Source organism: Aquarana catesbeiana, linkage group LG02 (genome assembly GCF_042186555.1).
Source record: "Aquarana catesbeiana isolate 2022-GZ linkage group LG02, ASM4218655v1, whole genome shotgun sequence".
In the NCBI taxonomy this organism is placed as follows: domain Eukaryota; kingdom Metazoa; phylum Chordata; class Amphibia; order Anura; family Ranidae; genus Aquarana; species Aquarana catesbeiana.
In genome coordinates this window covers 120,483,602-120,503,117 of record NC_133325.1, presented here as the reverse complement: position 1 = coordinate 120,503,117, position 19,516 = coordinate 120,483,602, and positions in this window count along the sequence as shown.

The window sequence follows — 19,516 nt, the reverse complement described above, 5'->3', positions numbered from 1 at the left end:
CTACAGGAGATGGTCAGAGACTGCAGACAGGATATAAGAGATGATCAGAGACTGCAGACATAGTACAGGAGATGGTCAGAGACTGCAGACATACTACAGGAGGTGGTCAGAGACTGCAAACATACTACAGGAGATGGTCAGAGACTGCAGACAGGATATAAGAGATGATCAGAGACTGCAGACATAGTACAGGAGATGATCAGAGACTGCAGACATAGTACAGGAGATGATCAGAGACTGCAGACATAATACAGGAGATGATGAGAGACTGCAGACATAGTACAGGAGATGGTCAGAGACTGCAGACATACTACAGGAGATGGTCAGAGACTGCAGACATAGTACAGGAGATGGTCAGAGACTGCAGACATAGTACAGGAGATGGTCAGAGACTGCAGACATACTACAGGAGATGGTCAGAGACTGCAGACAGGATATAAGAGATGATCAGAGACTGCAGACATAGTACAGGAGATGGTAGTACATAGTACAGGATATAAGAGATGATCAGAGACTGCAGACATAGTACAGGAGATGGTCAGAGACTGCAGACATACTACAGGAGTTGGTCAGAGACTGCAGACATAATACATAATGGTCAGAGACTGCAGACATAGTACAGGAGATGATCAGAGACTGCAGACATAGTACAGGAGATGGTCAGAGACTGCAGACATAGTACAGGAGATGGTCATAGACTGCAGACATACTACAGGAGATGATCAGAGACTGCAGAGACATAATGGTCAGAGACTGCAGACATAGTACAGGAAATGATCAGAGACTGCAGACATAGTACAGGAGATGGTCAGAGACTGCAGACATAGTACAGGAGATGGTCATAGACTGCAGACATACTACAGGAGATGATCAGAGACTGCAGACATAGTACAGGAGATGGTCAGAGACTGCAGACATAGTACAGGAGATGATCAGAGACTGCAGACACAATACAGGAGATGATCAGAGACTGCAGACATACTACAGGAGATGATCAGAGACTGCAGACATAGTACAAGAGATGATCAGAGACTGCAGACATATTACAAGAGATGATCAGAGACTGCAGACATAATACAGGAGATGATCAGAGACTGCATTTCCTATGAATGTTAGTAGATAATGGCCGATCGGCCCTCTCACCTGACCCAGCGATACAGCAATGGTTCCTCTGATCGGGAGTCAGCTCACTCTGAATGACTGCAGACATAGTACAGGAGATGATCAGAGACTGCAGACATAGTACAGGAGATGGTCAGAGACTGCAGACATACTACAGGAGATGGTCAGAGACTGCAGACAGGATATAAGAGATGATCAGAGACTGCAGACATAGTACAGGAGATGGTCAGAGACTGCAGACATACTACAGGAGATGGTCAGAGACTGCAGACAGGATATAAGAGATGATCAGAGACTGCAGACATAGTATAGGAGATGGTCAGAGACTGCAGACATAGTACAGGAGATGATCAGAGACTGCAGACATAATACAGGAGATGATCAGAGACTGCAGACATAATACAGGAGATGATGAGAGACTGCAGACATAATGCAGGCGATGATCAGAGACTGCAGACATACTACAGGATATGGTCAGAGACTGCAGACATACTACAGGAGATGGTCAGAGACTGCAGACATAGTACAGGAGATGATCAGAGACTGCAGACATAATACAGGAGATGATCAGAGACTGCAGATATAGTACAGGAGATGATCAGAGACTGCAGACATAGTACAGGAGATGATCAGAGACTGCAGACATAATACAGGAGATGATCAGAGACTGCAGACATAGTACAGGAGATGGTCAGAGACTGCAGACATGCTACAGGAGATGGTCAGAGACTGCAGACATACTACAGGAGATGGTCAGAGACTGCAGACATAGTACAGGAGATGGTCAGAGACTGCAGACATAGTACAGGAGATGGTCAGAGACTGCAGATAGGATATAAGAGATGATCAGAGACTGCAGACATAGTATAGGAGATGGTCAGAGACTGCAGACATAGTACAGGAGATGGTCATAGACTGCAGACATACTACAGGAGATGATCAGAGACTGCAGAGACATAATGGTCAGAGACTGCAGACATAGTACAGGAAATGATCAGAGACTGCAGACATAGTACAGGAGATGGTCAGAGACTGCAGACATAGTACAGGAGATGGTCAGAGACTGCAGACATAGTACAGGAGATGGTCATAGACTGCAGACATACTACAGGAGATGATCAGAGACTGCAGACATAGTACAGGAGATGGTCAGAGACTGCAGACATAGTACAGGAGATGATCAGAGACTGCAGACATAATACAGGAGATGATCAGAGACTGCAGACATAGTACAGGAGATGATCAGAGACTGCAGACATAGTACAGGAGATGATCAGAGACTGCAGACATAATACAGGAGATGATCAGAGACTGCAGACATAGTACAGGAGATGGTCAGAGACTGCAGACATGCTACAGGAGATGGTCAGAGACTGCAGACATACTACAGGAGATGGTCAGAGACTGCAGACATAGTACAGGAGATGGTCAGAGACTGCAGACATAGTACAAGAGATGGTCAGAGACTGCAGACATAGTACAGGAGATGGTCAGAGACTGCAGATAGGATATAAGAGATGATCAGAGACTGCAGACATAGTACAGGAGATGATCAGAGACTGCAGACATAGTAGAGGAGATGGTCAGAGACTGCAGACATACTACAGGAGATGGTCAGAGACTGCAGACAGGATATAAGAGATGATCAGAGACTGCAGACATAGTACAGGAGATGGTCAGAGACTGCAGACATACTACAGGAGGTGGTCAGAGACTGCAGACATACTACAGGAGATGGTCAGAGACTGCAGACAGGATATAAGAGATGATCAGAGACTGCAGACATAGTACAGGAGATGATCAGAGACTGCAGACATAGTACAGGAGATGATCAGAGACTGCAGACATACTACAGGAGATGGTCAGAGACTGCAGACATAGTACAGGAGATGGTCAGAGACTGCAGACATAGTACAGGAGATGGTCAGAGACTGCAGACATAGTACAGGAGATGGTCAGAGACTGCAGACATAGTACAGGAGATGGTCAGAGACTGCAGATAGGATATATAAGAGATGATCAGAGACTGCAGACATAGTACAGGAGATGATCAGAGACTGCAGACATAGTACAGGAGATGGTCAGAGACTGCAGACATATTACAGGAGATGATCAGAGACTGCAGACATAGTACAGGAGATGATCAGAGACTGCAGACATACTACAGGAGATGGTCAGAGACTGCAGACAGGATATAAGAGATGATCAGAGACTGCAGACATAGTACAGGAGATGATCAGAGACTGCAGACATAGTACAGGAGATGATCAGAGACTGCAGACATACTACAGGAGATGGTCAGAGACTGCAGACATAGTACAGGAGATGGTCAGAGACTGCAGACATAGTACAGGAGATGGTCAGAGACTGCAGACATAGTACAGGAGATGGTCAGAGACTGCAGACATAGTACAGGAGATGGTCAGAGACTGCAGATAGGATATATAAGAGATGATCAGAGACTGCAGACATAGTACAGGAGATGATCAGAGACTGCAGACATAGTACAGGAGATGGTCAGAGACTGCAGACATATTACAGGAGATGATCAGAGACTGCAGACATAGTACAGGAGATGATCAGAGACTGCAGACATAATACAGGAGATGATCAGAGACTGCAGACATAGTACAGGAGATGGTCAGAGACTGCAGACATACTACAGGAGATGGTCAGAGACTGCAGACATAGTACAGGAGATGGTCAGAGACTGCAGACATAGTACAGGAGATGGTCAGAGACTGCAGACATAGTACAGGAGATGGTCAGAGACTGCAGACATACTACAGGAGATGGTCAGAGACTGCAGACAGGATATAAGAGATGATCAGAGACTGCAGACATAGTACAGGAGATGGTAGTACATAGTACAGGATATAAGAGATGATCAGAGACTGCAGACATAGTACAGGAGATGGTCAGAGACTGCAGACATACTACAGGAGATGGTCAGAGACTGCAGACATAATACATAATGGTCAGAGACTGCAGACATAGTACAGGAGATGATCAGAGACTGCAGACATAGTACAGGAGATAGTCAGAGACTGCAGACATAGTACAGGAGATGGTCATAGACTGCAGACATACTACAGGAGATGATCAGAGACTGCAGAGACATAATGGTCAGAGACTGCAGACATAGTACAGGAAATGATCAGAGACTGCAGACATAGTACAGGAGATGGTCAGAGACTGCAGACATAGTACAGGAGATGGTCATAGACTGCAGACATACTACAGGAGATGATCAGAGACTGCAGACATAGTACAGGAGATGGTCAGAGACTGCAGACATAGTACAGGAGATGATCAGAGACTGCAGACACAATACAGGAGATGATCAGAGACTGCAGACATACTACAGGAGATGATCAGAGACTGCAGACATAGTACAAGAGATGATCAGAGACTGCAGACATACTACAAGAGATGATCAGAGACTGCAGACATAATACAGGAGATGATCAGAGACTGCATTTCCTATGAATGTTAGTAGATAATGGCCGATCGGCCCTCTCACCTGACCCAGCGATACAGCAATGGTTCCTCTGATCGGGAGTCAGCTCACTCTGAATGACTGCAGACATAGTACAGGAGATGATCAGAGACTGCAGACATAGTACAGGAGATGGTCAGAGACTGCAGACATACTACAGGAGATGGTCAGAGACTGCAGACAGGATATAAGAGATGATCAGAGACTGCAGACATAGTACAGGAGATGGTCAGAGACTGCAGACATACTACAGGAGATGGTCAGAGACTGCAGACAGGATATAAGAGATGATCAGAGACTGCAGACATAGTACAGGAGATGATCAGAGACTGCAGACATATTACAGGAGATGGTCAGAGACTGCAGACATCCTACAGGAGATGGTCAGAGACTGCAGACAGGATATAAGAGATAATCAGAGACTGCAGACATAGTACAGGAGATGGTCAGAGACTGCAGACATACTACAGGAGGTGGTCAGAGACTGCAGACATACTACAGGAGATGGTCAGAGACTGCAGACAGGATATAAGAGATGATCAGAGACTGCAGACATAGTACAGGAGATGATCAGAGACTGCAGACATAGTACAGGAGATGATCAGAGACTGCAGACATAATACAGGAGATGATCAGAGACTGCAGACATAGTACAGGAGATGGTCAGAGACTGCAGACATACTACAGGAGATGGTCAGAGACTGCAGACATAGTACAGGAGATGATCAGAGACTGCAGACATAGTACAGGAGATGGTCAGAGACTGCAGACATAGTACAGGAGATGGTCAGAGACTGCAGATAGTATATAAGAGATGATCAGAGACTGCAGACATAGTACAGGAGATGATCAGAGACTGCAGACATAGTACAGGAGATGGTCAGAGACTGCAGACATACTACAGGAGATGGTCAGAGACTGCAGACAGGATATAAGAGATGATCAGAGACTGCAGACATAGTACAGGAGATGGTCAGAGACTGCAGACATACTACAGGAGGTGGTCAGAGACTGCAGACATACTACAGGAAATGGTCAGAGACTGCAGACAGGATATAAGAGATGATCAGATACTGCAGACATAGTACAGGAGATGATCAGAGACTGCAGACATAGTACAGGAGATGATCAGAGACTGCAGACATAATACAGGAGATGATCAGAGACTGCAGACATAGTACAGGAGATGGTCAGAGACTGCAGACATACTACAGGAGATGGTCAGAGACTGCAGACATACTACAGGAGATGGTCAGAGACTGCAGACAGGATATAAGAGATGATCAGAGACTGCAGACATAGTACAGGAGATGGTAGTACATAGTACAGGATATAAGAGATGATCAGAGACTGCAGACATAGTACAGGAGATGGTCAGAGACTGCAGACATAGTACAGGAGATGGTCAGAGACTGCAGACATACTACAGGAGATGGTCAGAGACTGCAGACAGGATATAAGAGATGATCAGAGACTGCAGACATAGTACAGGAGATGGTAGTACATAGTACAGGATATAAGAGATGATCAGAGACTGCAGACATAGTACAGGAGATGGTCAGAGACTGCAGACATACTACAGGAGATGGTCAGAGACTGCAGACATAATACATAATGGTCAGAGACTGCAGACATAGTACAGGAGATGATCAGAGACTGCAGACATAGTACAGGAGATAGTCAGAGACTGCAGACATAGTACAGGAGATGGTCATAGACTGCAGACATACTACAGGAGATGATCAGAGACTGCAGAGACATAATGGTCAGAGACTGCAGACATAGTACAGGAAATGATCAGAGACTGCAGACATAGTACAGGAGATGGTCAGAGACTGCAGACATAGTACAGGAGATGGTCATAGACTGCAGACATACTACAGGAGATGATCAGAGACTGCAGACATAGTACAGGAGATGGTCAGAGACTGCAGACATAGTACAGGAGATGATCAGAGACTGCAGACACAATACAGGAGATGATCAGAGACTGCAGACATACTACAGGAGATGATCAGAGACTGCAGACATAGTACAAGAGATGATCAGAGACTGCAGACATACTACAAGAGATGATCAGAGACTGCAGACATAATACAGGAGATGATCAGAGACTGCATTTCCTATGAATGTTAGTAGATAATGGCCGATCGGCCCTCTCACCTGACCCAGCGATACAGCAATGGTTCCTCTGATCGGGAGTCAGCTCACTCTGAATGACTGCAGACATAGTACAGGAGATGATCAGAGACTGCAGACATAGTACAGGAGATGGTCAGAGACTGCAGACATACTACAGGAGATGGTCAGAGACTGCAGACAGGATATAAGAGATGATCAGAGACTGCAGACATAGTACAGGAGATGGTCAGAGACTGCAGACATACTACAGGAGATGGTCAGAGACTGCAGACAGGATATAAGAGATGATCAGAGACTGCAGACATAGTACAGGAGATGATCAGAGACTGCAGACATATTACAGGAGATGGTCAGAGACTGCAGACATCCTACAGGAGATGGTCAGAGACTGCAGACAGGATATAAGAGATAATCAGAGACTGCAGACATAGTACAGGAGATGGTCAGAGACTGCAGACATACTACAGGAGGTGGTCAGAGACTGCAGACATACTACAGGAGATGGTCAGAGACTGCAGACAGGATATAAGAGATGATCAGAGACTGCAGACATAGTACAGGAGATGATCAGAGACTGCAGACATAGTACAGGAGATGATCAGAGACTGCAGACATAATACAGGAGATGATCAGAGACTGCAGACATAGTACAGGAGATGGTCAGAGACTGCAGACATACTACAGGAGATGGTCAGAGACTGCAGACATAGTACAGGAGATGATCAGAGACTGCAGACATAGTACAGGAGATGGTCAGAGACTGCAGACATAGTACAGGAGATGGTCAGAGACTGCAGATAGTATATAAGAGATGATCAGAGACTGCAGACATAGTACAGGAGATGATCAGAGACTGCAGACATAGTACAGGAGATGGTCAGAGACTGCAGACATACTACAGGAGATGGTCAGAGACTGCAGACAGGATATAAGAGATGATCAGAGACTGCAGACATAGTACAGGAGATGGTCAGAGACTGCAGACATACTACAGGAGGTGGTCAGAGACTGCAGACATACTACAGGAAATGGTCAGAGACTGCAGACAGGATATAAGAGATGATCAGATACTGCAGACATAGTACAGGAGATGATCAGAGACTGCAGACATAGTACAGGAGATGATCAGAGACTGCAGACATAATACAGGAGATGATCAGAGACTGCAGACATAGTACAGGAGATGGTCAGAGACTGCAGACATACTACAGGAGATGGTCAGAGACTGCAGACATACTACAGGAGATGGTCAGAGACTGCAGACAGGATATAAGAGATGATCAGAGACTGCAGACATAGTACAGGAGATGGTAGTACATAGTACAGGATATAAGAGATGATCAGAGACTGCAGACATAGTACAGGAGATGGTCAGAGACTGCAGACATACTACAGGAGATGGTCAGAGACTGCAGACATACTACAGGAGATGGTCAGAGACTGCAGACATAATACATAATGGTCAGAGACTGCAGACATAGTACAGGAGATGATCAGTGACTGCAGACATAGTACAGGAGATGGTCAGAGACTGCAGACATAGTACAGGAGATGGTCAGAGACTGCAGACAGAGTATAAGAGAGGATCAGAGACTGCAGACATAGTACAGGAGATGATCAGAGACTGCAGACATAGTACAGGAGATGGTCAGAGACTGCAGACATACTACAGGAGATGGTCAGAGACTGCAGACAGAGTATAAGAGATGATCAGAGACTGCAGACATAGTACAGGAGATGGTCAGAGACTGCAGACATACTACAGGAGGTGGTCAGAGACTGCAGACATACTACAGGAAATGGTCACAGACTGCAGACAAGATATAAGAGATGATCAGATACTGCAGACATAGTACAGGAGATGATCAGAGACTGCAGACATAGTACAGGAGATGATCAGAGACTGCAGACATAATACAGGAGATGATCAGAGACTGCAGACATAGTACAGGAGATGGTCAGAGACTGCAGACATACTACAGGAGATGGTCAGAGACTGCAGACATAGTACAGGAGATGGTCAGAGACTGCAGACATAGTACAGGAGATGGTCAGAGACTGCAGACATACTACAGGAGATGGTCAGAGACTGCAGACAGGATATAAGAGATGATCAGAGACTGCAGACATAGTACAGGAGATGGTAGTACATAGTACAGGATATAAGAGATGATCAGAGACTGCAGACATAGTACAGGAGATGGTCAGAGACTGCAGACATACTACAGGAGATGGTCAGAGACTGCAGACATACTACAGGAGATGGTCAGAGACTGCAGACATAATACATAATGGTCAGAGACTGCAGACATAGTACAGGAGATGATCAGAGACTGCTGACATAGTACAGTAGATGGTCAGAGACTGCAGACATAGTACAGGAGATGGTCATAGACTGCAGACATACTACAGGAGATGATCAGAGACTGCAGAGATATAATGGTCAGAGACTGCAGACATAGTACAGGAGATGATCAGAGACTGCAGACATAGTACAGGAGATGGTCAGAGACTGCAGACAGGATATAAGAGATGATCAGAGACTGCAGACATAGTACAGGAGATGGTCAGAGACTGCAGACATACTACAGGAGGTGGTCAGAGACTGCAGACCTACTACAGGAGATGGTCAGAGACTGCAGACAGGATATAAGAGATGATCAGAGACTGCAGACATAGTACAGGAGATGATCAGAGACTGCAGACATAGTACAGGAGATGATCAGAGACTGCAGACATAATACAGGAGATGATCAGAGACTGCAGACATAGTACAGGAGATGGTCAGAGACTGCAGACATACTACAGGAGATGGTCAGAGACTGCAGACATAGTACAGGAGATGGTCAGAGACTGCAGACATAGTACAGGAGATGGTCAGAGACTGCAGACATACTACAGGAGATGGTCAGAGACTGCAGACATACTACAGGAGATGGTCAGAGACTGCATACATAATACATAATGGTCAGAGACTGCAGACATAGTACAGGAGATGATCAGAGACTGCAGACATAGTACAGGAGATGGTCAGAGACTGCAGACATAGTACAGGAGAAGGTCAGAGACTGCAGATAGGATATATAAGAGATGATCAGAGACTGCAGACATAGTACAGGAGATGATCAGAGACTGCAGACATAGTACAGGAGATGGTCAGAGACTGCAGACATACTACAGGAGATGGTCAGAGACTGCAGACAGGATATAAGAGATGATCAGAGACTGCAGACATAGTACAGGAGATGGTCAGAGACTGCAGACATACTACAGGAGGTGGTCAGAGACTGCAAACATACTACAGGAGATGGTCAGAGACTGCAGACAGGATATAAGAGATGATCAGAGACTGCAGACATAGTACAGGAGATGATCAGAGACTGCAGACATAGTACAGGAGATGATCAGAGACTGCAGACATAATACAGGAGATGATGAGAGACTGCAGACATAGTACAGGAGATGGTCAGAGACTGCAGACATACTACAGGAGATGGTCAGAGACTGCAGACATAGTACAGGAGATGGTCAGAGACTGCAGACATAGTACAGGAGATGGTCAGAGACTGCAGACATACTACAGGAGATGGTCAGAGACTGCAGACAGGATATAAGAGATGATCAGAGACTGCAGACATAGTACAGGAGATGGTAGTACATAGTACAGGATATAAGAGATGATCAGAGACTGCAGACATAGTACAGGAGATGGTCAGAGACTGCAGACATACTACAGGAGTTGGTCAGAGACTGCAGACATAATACATAATGGTCAGAGACTGCAGACATAGTACAGGAGATGATCAGAGACTGCAGACATAGTACAGGAGATGGTCAGAGACTGCAGACATAGTACAGGAGATGGTCATAGACTGCAGACATACTACAGGAGATGATCAGAGACTGCAGAGACATAATGGTCAGAGACTGCAGACATAGTACAGGAAATGATCAGAGACTGCAGACATAGTACAGGAGATGGTCAGAGACTGCAGACATAGTACAGGAGATGGTCATAGACTGCAGACATACTACAGGAGATGATCAGAGACTGCAGACATAGTACAGGAGATGGTCAGAGACTGCAGACATAGTACAGGAGATGATCAGAGACTGCAGACACAATACAGGAGATGATCAGAGACTGCAGACATACTACAGGAGATGATCAGAGACTGCAGACATAGTACAAGAGATGATCAGAGACTGCAGACATATTACAAGAGATGATCAGAGACTGCAGACATAATACAGGAGATGATCAGAGACTGCATTTCCTATGAATGTTAGTAGATAATGGCCGATCGGCCCTCTCACCTGACCCAGCGATACAGCAATGGTTCCTCTGATCGGGAGTCAGCTCACTCTGAATGACTGCAGACATAGTACAGGAGATGATCAGAGACTGCAGACATAGTACAGGAGATGGTCAGAGACTGCAGACATACTACAGGAGATGGTCAGAGACTGCAGACAGGATATAAGAGATGATCAGAGACTGCAGACATAGTACAGGAGATGGTCAGAGACTGCAGACATACTACAGGAGATGGTCAGAGACTGCAGACAGGATATAAGAGATGATCAGAGACTGCAGACATAGTATAGGAGATGGTCAGAGACTGCAGACATAGTACAGGAGATGATCAGAGACTGCAGACATAATACAGGAGATGATCAGAGACTGCAGACATAATACAGGAGATGATGAGAGACTGCAGACATAATGCAAGCGATGATCAGAGACTGCAGACATACTACAGGATATGGTCAGAGACTGCAGACATACTACAGGAGATGGTCAGAGACTGCAGACATAGTACAGGAGATGATCAGAGACTGCAGACATAATACAGGAGATGATCAGAGACTGCAGATATAGTACAGGAGATGATCAGAGACTGCAGACATAGTACAGGAGATGATCAGAGACTGCAGACATAATACAGGAGATGATCAGAGACTGCAGACATAGTACAGGAGATGGTCAGAGACTGCAGACATGCTACAGGAGATGGTCAGAGACTGCAGACATACTACAGGAGATGGTCAGAGACTGCAGACATAGTACAGGAGATGGTCAGAGACTGCAGACATAGTACAGGAGATGGTCAGAGACTGCAGATAGGATATAAGAGATGATCAGAGACTGCAGACATAGTATAGGAGATGGTCAGAGACTGCAGACATAGTACAGGAGATGGTCATAGACTGCAGACATACTACAGGAGATGATCAGAGACTGCAGAGACATAATGGTCAGAGACTGCAGACATAGTACAGGAAATGATCAGAGACTGCAGACATAGTACAGGAGATGGTCAGAGACTGCAGACATAGTACAGGAGATGGTCAGAGACTGCAGACATAGTACAGGAGATGGTCATAGACTGCAGACATACTACAGGAGATGATCAGAGACTGCAGACATAGTACAGGAGATGGTCAGAGACTGCAGACATAGTACAGGAGATGATCAGAGACTGCAGACATAATACAGGAGATGATCAGAGACTGCAGACATAGTACAGGAGATGATCAGAGACTGCAGACATAGTACAGGAGATGATCAGAGACTGCAGACATAATACAGGAGATGATCAGAGACTGCAGACATAGTACAGGAGATGGTCAGAGACTGCAGACATGCTACAGGAGATGGTCAGAGACTGCAGACATACTACAGGAGATGGTCAGAGACTGCAGACATAGTACAGGAGATGGTCAGAGACTGCAGACATAGTACAAGAGATGGTCAGAGACTGCAGACATAGTACAGGAGATGGTCAGAGACTGCAGATAGGATATAAGAGATGATCAGAGACTGCAGACATAGTACAGGAGATGATCAGAGACTGCAGACATAGTAGAGGAGATGGTCAGAGACTGCAGACATACTACAGGAGATGGTCAGAGAATGCAGACAGGATATAAGAGATGATCAGAGACTGCAGACATAGTACAGGAGATGGTCAGAGACTGCAGACATACTACAGGAGGTGGTCAGAGACTGCAGACATACTTCAGGAGATGGTCAGAGACTGCAGACAGGATATAAGAGATGATCAGAGACTGCAGACATAGTACAGGAGATGATCAGAGACTGCAGACATAGTACAGGAGATGATCAGAGACTGCAGACATAATAAAGGAGATGATCAGAGACTGCAGACATAGTACAGGAGATGGTCAGAGACTGCAGACATACTACAGGAGATGGTCAGAGACTGCAGACATAGTACAGGAGATGGTCAGAGACTGCAGACATAGTACAGGAGATGGTCAGAGACTGCAGACATAGTACAGGAGATGGTCAGAGACTGCAGACATAGTACAGGAGATGGTCAGAGACTGCAGATAGGATATATAAGAGATGATCAGAGACTGCAGACATAGTACAGGAGATGATCAGAGACTGCAGACATAGTACAGGAGATGGTCAGAGACTGCAGACATACTACAGGAGATGGTCAGAGACTGCAGACAGGATATAAGAGATGATCAGAGACTGCAGACATAGTACAGGAGATGGTCAGAGACTGCAGACATACTACAGGAGGTGGTCAGAGATTGCAGACATACTACAGGAGATGGTCAGAGACTGCAGACAGGATATAAGAGATGATCAGAGACTGCAGACATATTACAGGAGATGATCAGAGACTGCAGACATAGTACAGGAGATGATCAGAGACTGCAGACATAATACAGGAGATGATCAGAGACTGCAGACATAGTACAGGAGATGGTCAGAGACTGCAGACATACTACAGGAGATGGTCAGAGACTGCAGACATAGTACAGGAGATGGTCAGAGACTGCAGACATAGTACAGGAGATGGTCAGAGACTGCAGACATACTACAGGAGATGGTCAGAGACTGCAGACAGGATATAAGAGATGATCAGAGACTGCAGACATAGTACAGGAGATGGTAGTACATAGTACAGGATATAAGAGATGATCAGAGACTGCAGACATAGTACAGGAGATGGTCAGAGACTGCAGACATACTACAGGAGATGGTCAGAGACTGCAGACATAATACATAATGGTCAGAGACTGCAGACATAGTACAGGAGATGATCAGAGACTGCAGACATAGTACAGGAGATAGTCAGAGACTGCAGACATAGTACAGGAGATGAACATAGACTGCAGACATACTACAGGAGATGATCAGAGACTGCAGAGACATAATGGTCAGAGACTGCAGACATAGTACAGGAAATGATCAGAGACTGCAGACATAGTACAGGAGATGGTCAGAGACTGCAGACATAGTACAGGAGATGGTCATAGACTGCAGACATACTAAAGGAGATGATCAGAGACTGCAGACATAGTACAGGAGATGGTCAGAGACTGCAGACATAGTACAGGAGATGATCAGAGACTGCAGACACAATACAGGAGATGATCAGAGACTGCAGACATACTACAGGAGATGATCAGAGACTGCAGACATAGTACAAGAGATGATCAGAGACTGCAGACATACTACAAGAGATGATCAGAGACTGCAGACATAATACAGGAGATGATCAGAGACTGCATTTCCTATGAATGTTAGTAGATAATGGCCGATCGGCCCTCTCACCTGACCCAGCGATACAGCAATGGTTCCTCTGATCGGGAGTCAGCTCACTCTGAATGACTGCAGACATAGTACAGGAGATGATCAGAGACTGCAGACATAGTACAGGAGATGGTCAGAGACTGCAGACATACTACAGGAGATGGTCAGAGACTGCAGACAGGATATAAGAGATGATCAGAGACTGCAGACATAGTACAGGAGATGGTCAGAGACTGCAGACATACTACAGGAGATGGTCAGAGACTGCAGACAGGATATAAGAGATGATCAGAGACTGCAGACATAGTACAGGAGATGATCAGAGACTGCAGACATATTACAGGAGATGGTCAGAGACTGCAGACATCCTACAGGAGATGGTCAGAGACTGCAGACAGGATATAAGAGATAATCAGAGACTGCAGACATAGTACAGGAGATGGTCAGAGACTGCAGACATACTACAGGAGGTGGTCAGAGACTGCAGACATACTACAGGAGATGGTCAGAGACTGCAGACAGGATATAAGAGATGATCAGAGACTGCAGACATAGTACAGGAGATGATCAGAGACTGCAGACATAGTACAGGAGATGATTAGAGACTGCAGACATAAAACAGGAGATGATCAGAGACTGCAGACATAGTACAGGAGATGGTCAGAGACTGCAGACATACTACAGGAGATGGTCAGAGACTGCAGACATAGTACAGGAGATGATCAGAGACTGCAGACATAGTACAGGAGATGGTCAGAGACTGCAGACATAGTACAGGAGATGGTCAGAGACTGCAGATAGGATATAAGAGATGATCAGAGACTGCAGACATAGTACAGGAGATGATCAGAGACTGCAGACATAGTACAGGAGATGGTCAGAGACTGCAGACATACTACAGGAGATGGTCAGAGACTGCAGACAGGATATAAGAGATGATCAGAGACTGCAGACATAGTACAGGAGATGGTCAGAGACTGCAGACATACTACAGGAGGTGGTCAGAGACTGCAGACATACTACAGGAAATGGTCAGAGACTGCAGACAGGATATAAGAGATGATCAGATACTGCAGACATAGTACAGGAGATGATCAGAGACTGCAGACATAGTACAGGAGATGATCAGAGACTGCAGACATAATACAGGAGATGATCAGAGACTGCAGACATAGTACAGGAGATGGTCAGAGACTGCAGACATACTACAGGAGATGGTCAGAGACTGCAGACATAGTACAGGAGATGGTCAGAGACTGCAAACATAGTACAGGAGATGGTCAGAGACTGCAGACATACTACAGGAGATGGTCAGAGACTGCAGACAGGATATAAGAGATGATCAGAGACTGCAGACATAGTACAGGAGATGGTAGTACATAGTACAGGATATAAGAGATGATCAGAGACTGCAGACATAGTACAGGAGATGGTCAGAGACTGCAGACATACTACAGGAGATGGTCAGAGACTGCAGACATACTACAGGAGATGGTCAGAGACTGCAGACATAATACATAATGGTCAGAGACTGCAGATATAGTACAGGAGATGATCAGAGACTGCAGACATAGTACAGGAGATGGTCAGAGACTGCAGACATAGTAGAGGAGATGGTCATAGACTGCAGACATACTACAGGAGATGATCAGAGACTGCAGAGACATAATGGTCAGAGACTGCAGACATAGTACAGGAAATGATCAGAGACTGCAGACATAGTACAGGAGATGGTCAGAGACTGCAGACATAGTACAGGAGATGGTCATAGACTGCAGACATACTACAGGAGATGATCAGAGACTGCAGACATAGTACAGGAGATGGTCAGAGACTGCAGACATAGTACAGGAGATGATCAGAGACTGCAGACACAATACAGGAGATGATCAGAGACTGCAGACATACTACAGGAGATGATCAGAGACTGCATTTCCTATGAATGTTAGTAGATAATGGCCGATCGGCCCTCTCACCTGACCCAGCGATACAGCAATGGTTCCTCTGATCGGGAGTCAGCTCACTCTGAATGACTGCAGACATAGTACAGGAGATGATCAGAGACTGCAGACATAGTACAGGAGATGGTCAGAGACTGCAGACATACTACAGGAGATGGTCAGAGACTGCAGACAGGATATAAGAGATGATCAGAGACTGCAGACATAGTACAGGAGATGGTCAGAGACTGCAGACATAGTACAGGAGATGGTCAGAGACTGCAGACATAGTACAGGAGATGATCAGAGACTGCAGACATACTACAGGAGATGGTCAGAGACTGCAGACATAATACAAGCGATGATCAGAGACTGCAGACATACTACAGGAGATGGTCAGAGACTGCAGACATACTACAGGAGATGGTCAGAGACTGCAGACATAGTACAGGAGATGATCAGAGACTGCAGACATAATACAGGAGATGATCAGAGACTGCAGACATAGTACAGGAGATGATCAGAGACTGCAGACATAGTACAGGAGATGATCAGAGAATGCAGACATAGTACAGGAGATGGTCAGAGACTGCCGACATAGTACAGGAGATGGTCAGAGACTGCAGACATACTACAGGAGATGGTCAGAGACTGCAGACATAGTACAGGAGATGGTCAGAGACTGCAGACATAGTACAGGAGATGGTCAGAGACTGCAGACATAGTACAGGAGATGGTCAGAGACTGCAGATAGGATATAAGAGATGATCAGAGACTGCAGACATAGTACAGGAGATGATCAGAGACTGCAGACATAGTACAGGAGATGGTCAGAGACTGCAGACATACTACAGGAGATGGTCAGAGACTGGAGACAGGATATAAGAGATGATCAGAGACTGCAGACATAGTACAGGAGATGGTCAGAGACTGCAGACATACTACAGGAGGTGGTCAGAGACTGCAGACATACTACAGGAGATGGTCAGAGACTGCAGACAGGATATAAGAGATGATCAGAGACTGCAGACATAGTACAGGAGATGATCAGAGACTGCAGACATAGTACAGCAGATGATCAGAGACTGCAGACATAATACAGGAGATGATCAGAGACTGCAGACATAGTACAGGAGAAGGTCAGAGACTGCAGACATGCTATAGGAGATGGTCAGAGACTGCAGACATACTACAGGAGATGGTCAGAGACTGCAGACATAGTACAGGAGATGGTCAGAGACTGCAGACATACTACAGGAGATGGTCAGAGACTGCAGACAGGATATAAGAGACGATCAGAGACTGCAGACATAGTACAGGAGATGGTAGTACATAGTACAGGATATAAGAGATGATCAGAGACTGCAGACATAGTACAGGAGATGGTCAGAGACTGCAGACATACTACAGGAGATGGTCAGAGACTGCAGACATACTACAGGAGATGGTCAGAGACTGCAGACATAATACATAATGATCAGAGACTGCAGACATAGTACAGGAGATGATCAGAGACTGCAGACATAGTTCAGGAGATGGTCAGAGACTGCAGACATAGTACAGGAGATGGTCATAGACTGCAGACATACTACAGGAGATGATCAGAGACTGCAGAGACATAATGGTCAGAGACTGCAGACATAGTACAGGAAATGATCAGAGACTGCAGACATAGTACAGGAGATGGTCAGAGACTGCAGACATAGTACAGGAGATGGTCATAGACTGCAGACATACTACAGGAGATGATCAGAGACTGCAGACATAGTACAGGAGATGGTCAGAGACTGCAGACATAGTACAGGAGATGATCAGAGACTGCAGACATAATACAGGAGATGATCAGAGACTGCAGACATAGTACAGGAGAAGATCAGAGACTGCAGACATAGTACAGGAGATGATCAGAGACTGCAGACATAATACAGGAGATGATCAGAGACTGCAGACATAGTACAGGAGATGGTCAGAGACTGCAGACATGCTACAGGAGATGGTTAGAGACTGCAGACATACTACAGGAGATGGTCGGAGACTGCAGACATAGTACAGGAGATGGTCAGAGACTGCAGACATAGTACAGGAGATGGTCAGAGACTGCAGACATAGTACAGGAGATGGTCAGAGACTGCAGATAGGATATAAGAGATGATCAGAGACTGCAGACATAGTATAGGAGATGGTCAGAGACTGCAGACATAGTACAGGAGATGGTCATAGACTGCAGACATACTACAGGAGATGATCAGAGACTGCAGAGACATAATGGTCAGAGACTGCAGACATAGTACAGGAAATGATTAGAGACTGCAGACATAGTACAGGAGATGGTCAGAGACTGCAGACATAGTACAGGAGATGGTCATAGACTGCAGACATACTACAGGAGATGATCAGAGACTGCAGACATAGTACAGGAGATGGTCAGAGACTGCAGACATAGTACAGGAGATGATCAGAGACTGCAGACATAATACAGGAGATGATCAGAGACTGCAGACATAGTACAGGAGATGATCAGAGACTGCAGACATAGTACAGGAGATGATCAGAGACTGCAGACATAATACAGGAGATGATCAGAGACTGCAGACATAGTACAGGAGATGGTCAGAGACTGCAGACATGCTACAGGAGATGGTCAGAGACTGCAGACATACTACAGGAGATGGTCAGAGACTGCAGACATAGTACAGGAGATGGTCAGAGACTGCAGACATACTACAAGAGATGGTCAGAGACTGCAGACATAGTACAGGAGATGGTCAAAGACTGCAGATAGGATATAAGAGATGATCAGAGACTGCAGACATAGTACAGGAGATGATCAGAGACTGCAGACATAGTAGAGGAGATGGTCAGAGACTGCAGACATACTACAGGAGATGGTCAGAGACTGGAGACATACTACAGGAGATGGTCAGAGACTGCAGACATAGTACAGGAGATGGTCAAAGACTGCAGATAGGATATAAGAGATGATCAGAGACTGCAGACATAGTACAGGAGATGGTCAGAGACTGCAGACATACTACAGGAGGTGGTCAGAGACTGCAGACATACTACAGGAGATGGTCAGAGACTGCAGACAGGATATAAGAGATGATCAGAGACTGCAGACATAGTACAGGAGATGATCAGAGACTGCAGACATAGTACAGGAGATGATCAGAGACTGCAGACATAATAAAGGAGATGATCAGAGACTGCAGACATAGTACAGGAGATGGTCAG